At 39.4% G+C, this 4,729-nt stretch overlaps 1 long non-coding RNA gene across 1 annotated transcript; it reads left to right on the top strand.

Moving 5' to 3' along the window:
- The first annotated feature begins 512 nt into the window (after window positions 1–512).
- Window positions 513–2,669, top strand: LOC148407851 (uncharacterized). The gene is made up of 3 exons (XR_015868694.1): window positions 513–691; window positions 1,027–1,093; window positions 2,484–2,669. It is a non-coding gene; the product is annotated as an uncharacterized LOC148407851 (long non-coding RNA).
- The last annotated feature ends 2,060 nt before the right edge of the window (window positions 2,670–4,729 follow it).

The raw sequence follows: 4,729 nt of genomic DNA, 5'->3' as shown, positions 1-4,729 counted from the left end.
AAGAACAAGGCGAGATGAGATTTGGGCAACATTTGTAATACAAAATAATAGAAAAAATATCAACTTTGTTTGATACGCCAATATTTTACCATTAAACTTGAAAATAGTACATTTTGTTTTTCTCTTGTGAAGCTGATTCTATTGTATTATAATTATAATAGTGTTTTTCCCATTGTTTCTTTTATGATATCATGAAAAAAAGGAATTTCCATAATTTGGAGCATAATGACACAAGCGTTAGTCTTGTGAAATCTCATCGTACGAGATGTTTACGATTTAAACATTTTAGGTGGCCGTCGACATTCTGGTTGGATTTGACAAAAATCCCTAAGCTTCTGTCTGCTTGTATTAGCCATGAAATATGCTAGGCTGCTATTAGCCTGTTTACCTAAATGCTAACGTAACGCAGCTAAGGGTACAGTTATCGGGTGGGGTCTCGAATATGAATTTGTCTACACCAATGCATGAAGATTGCATGTGTTTTCCAGGCGGCGTTGAACGGGCCTCGAACCTCGCCCGCCCAAAGGGAGTGTCGCAGCTTCGGAACAAAACACCTCAGCGGCGATCGTGTGCTCACACGCTAACACGCTTGCAAGTTTATATTTGCCTCTTTCGAGTTGATATAAGGAATCCCAAAGTAAGACGGCTGGAGAAACCGAGCGACTTGAAAGCGTTTCGGAACAAAAAAAAGGTGAGGAGAACTCGGAGGGCGGAGGAATTTGGGGATTGGTTTTTCCAATGGTTGGAAGAGAACCGGAATCCGCCGCCACTTAATTTGGCGGCTCGTTTTTTTGTTTTGTTTTGTTTTGTTTTGTTTTGCTTTTCTAAGCCACCAACACAAGAGTGCGCCCGGGCCGTCAGCACCTTAAGCGAGTAAAAGCGTTTTCCTTTTATGAGCTAAACCCGCCATGTATTTGCTTTGCCACAATAGGGAAAAAAAAAGACTTTTTAAAACAAGTGCGTGTGTGTGTGCAGGATGACATGAAAGAGAAGCGCAAATGAATTGAATGTTGTTGTTTTTTCCAGTGAAGAAGAAGAAGGAGGAGGTTCGATGGGATCTGAAGGCCTTCTTTTCCCACAAGCCTCGGCGCAGGTGATTCATCACGGCGCTCTGTCAAAGGCGCTTTCCACAACATGTGGCGAACAATGACGCTGTGATTGCAAGCGCAGCGCAGCCCTCGATTGAAAGATACCGGCCCGACGTTCGCTTCCACACACGAGAGAGACGAAAAGGAGAAGGGAGGAGATCTGAATGGGGCAAAAGTATTTAACGAGACAGGCTTAAGTGGGGGGGGGGTGTTAGGATTTCCTGCGACTTTGAAAGCATCATTTACTAAAGCAGCAGTCTTGCAAGCAATATTTTTCACAAAAGGGGAAATTACCTTCATAATATATGCACACATAAAATAGTATAGTATCACATCCATTTATTTTTACAAACAAATCCACCTCACTCCAGCTGTCCTATGTGGAGTTTGCATGTTCTCCCCGAGCCTGCGTGGGTTCTCTCCGGACACTCCCACACTCAATAAACATGCCTGGCAGGTGTATTGGACTTACTAAATTGTCCTTAAGTGTGATTGGGTGCGTGAAAGGTTGTTTGTCCCCCGCCTACTGCCCCAAGTCTGTTGGGATAGGCACAAGCAAGCCTGTGACCCTAGCGAGTATAAGTGGTCAAAGAAAATGGATGGATGGATAATTCATTTAACATTTTGATAAAAAAAATATTTAATGGTATCTTTAAAAAAAAAGACAAAATATATTTATTAAGGGTTCTTGACACCACCTTTTTCCAGACCGAAACCAGTATCAGAATCAGAATTCTCTCCTTTCTTGAGTAATCACACACCAACAAGTACTGATTACTTTGTGTAATATTAGACAAATAAAATCACTCCATCCTGACAATAGAAAATATAAATTAAGAACAAAGCGTTTTTTATTGTTGTTGTTTTTTTTTACATGCTATAAAAACAACAAAACAAAACATTTAACATGGCCCATTACTTCAAATGCTATTTACCCTGAGGGGTGGGAACTCGGCATTACCCTGACATCAATATCAGCACTTTTGCCCTATAAAATACAGCAGCCTGTCATTGAGGGAATCCCTAATTGCCAGTGACAGCAACTAATAATACTGTACCGGCCATGCCGACTCTCGCTGCTTGTGAAAAGCATCACGACAATAAACTTGAAGCGATCATATGATAATCTTGTTTGCAAACGTTTGCCAAGTACAAATGCATTTTTATCACAGCACCCTGCGAACATGTGTCTTCATTTCCTCGTACAACCATAAACGCTCCGTCAGTCAAAAACTATCCATGTATTACATTGTCAGATAAAAACCTAATAAAAGGAGTTGATATTGATCTCGCCGTGTCAGTGGAAGGAGGGCATTTATCCTGTAATTACACGCCGCCTAATATGTAATTATCAAAGATGATTGACGTGTGTCATAAACGGGCTTTTTTTTTTAGGGTGGGGGGGCGTGCAAGGACTCGTCGGCTGTTATGAAAACACAGGCTTTCCTTGTGACAACAACGGGCCCCGCCGACAAGACTGGCAACCTCCCGTGATTTCCCACCCCAGCGCCCGAGAAAAAGCACAACATTCATTATTGAGCGTGTTCCACAGGAAGCCAGATGTGTGATACGGAGGATGGAGATGAAGACGCTCCGTAATTGCTTCTTTCCTGCAGCCTGATGCAAAAAATAAATAAATAAAATAACATTCAACTGTGGACTATCCTGAGACGCTTATTCGGGATGGAAAGCGTGTGCTAAATGATTAAAAAAGGCAAATTAGCACCACATTCACAAGTTGTGAAAGGCTGCTGAGTGTCAACAATGGAGGCTGAGCTGCTTAATTATCCCACATGCGTGTGTGTGGGAGTGTGTGTGTGTGTGTGTGTCTGCGCATGTGCACTCAGGTTCAGAAGCGATGATGTAATATCAAAACTGTTTTTGTCTCGGGATGAGCATTACATCATTGCGAGCAAAGCGGAGATGGGTGAACCATCCGAGAGGTAGTCACATGATTCAGGGCGGGGCAGGAGGAAAAGGGGGGGGGGGGGGGGGCTTGAAGGGTGGTCCTGGGGCCCATATCATTGACTCATTTTTCATTTGGATGATGGGTAAGAATGTTCAAAATTTAAAATGCCTCCAGCATAATTAAGGTTTCATGAAGGACAAATTCCTCACAATATTTACTACTATATAGTATTTTACCAAGGTAAAAAAAAATAAAAAATAAAAATGCACTGCACGATATTAATTCAAGAATAAATAAGATGTAATAAAGTAATCATTTTACAAATCATGCAAGAAATCAATGGACATTTTCTAATGCGTGTGTATTTTGGCCACTAGAGGGCATTATTATTCACAACACACAATGTGATGAAACGAGGAAGATTTTCGGCCGCATTGTTGAGGATAAAGAATATATTACTGTGAATATTGATGACTTTATTAGGTTATATGTGTGGCCACTGTTTGTGTTAAAAAATAAATAAGGTTTGTAAGCCAGTTGTTAATTATGCTAATTTTGCTAGCCAGTCATGGCATTTTGCATTCAGAACTAGCATCAAGCCAATGGATTTTTTTTTTTAAGTTACGTTATGTGGTTTTGTTAAGTACACAACATGTAATCTTTATGTTTAGGTTTTCAGTAAACTTTAAAATATTGCCTACCGTCATTTCATCAAAATGTTTTTAATTACAACTTAAATTAATAATCCAATCATGCAATCTTAAACAGTATACCCGTACTGTAATTGCAACCTCTTCATCAATACCTTTGTTCAATGATTGGCTGCGTGCAATCACATGGTTTTCCTGAGGCGGCCATTATGGCTCAAGAGGAAGTTTGCAAATATGCTTTCAGTGGAATAATGATTTACTCTATTGGTATTTTGCAACATCAAATGAGCGGGTTAATTTTTCCTAATTAGACTACTTTTCAAAAGACATCCTGTGCTCAAAAGTTTGGGGTTTGAGGTGAGGGGAAAATTGAAACTTCATAGCGTCTCTTCATGTCTAACTCTACTTCATTGGCCACACAATAAAATGTTGTGTATGAGGTCTCCTGTAATTGGGCTGTTCCCTCATCAAAAGTTCACAGATTACAATTAAAGCTTAAAAACAAGCAGTGATGATCACAAGATCCACAAAGATCCGGAAAGACAAATTAACATCTAGGGAAACTGCAATAAACACACTGTGTTGTTTTCTTTAAAAAAAAAATAAAATAAAATAAAAATAAATTTTAAAAAGTACTTTTTTTTTAAAAGAAAAAGAATAAGGCTGGTAGGTAGAATAGTTGGTAGGGCATCAAATCAGTAGATTGGGCTTGAAAATGTTTTCTTTAAATTGGTAGCTGGATCAACTGAGCTGTAGTTTAGTTGGTAGGTTGTTTCCAAGGTTATCAGGTTAATTGTTAAGTTGTAGTTATTGTTCGGTATCTGGGTTGCTAGATAGGTCAGTAGTTTACTTGGTCGGTTGATTATAGGTTATTTGTTTAATTGATTCGATAAGTAGGTATTGGTAAACTGGGAGATACTGTAGGTTAGTTGGTGAGTCCGTACATTAATAGGAAACTTTGTTGACGATAGATTGGTTTGAGATAGCTTGTTCAGAAGGTTAATCGGTAAGTGTTTATTGGTAGATAGGTTTGTTATAGGCTGGTTAAACTGTAGTTTAGGTTGCTTTGCTTTAAGTTATTC

The sequence above is a fragment of the Hippichthys cyanospilos genome, chromosome 19 (assembly GCF_059441005.1).
Source record: "Hippichthys cyanospilos isolate Australia breed blue-spotted pipefish chromosome 19, RoL_Hcya_1.0, whole genome shotgun sequence".
Lineage (NCBI taxonomy): Eukaryota > Metazoa > Chordata > Actinopteri > Syngnathiformes > Syngnathidae > Hippichthys > Hippichthys cyanospilos.
The sequence above is the reverse complement of the archived record's forward strand: the minus strand, read 5'-3'. Positions and strand labels throughout refer to the sequence as shown.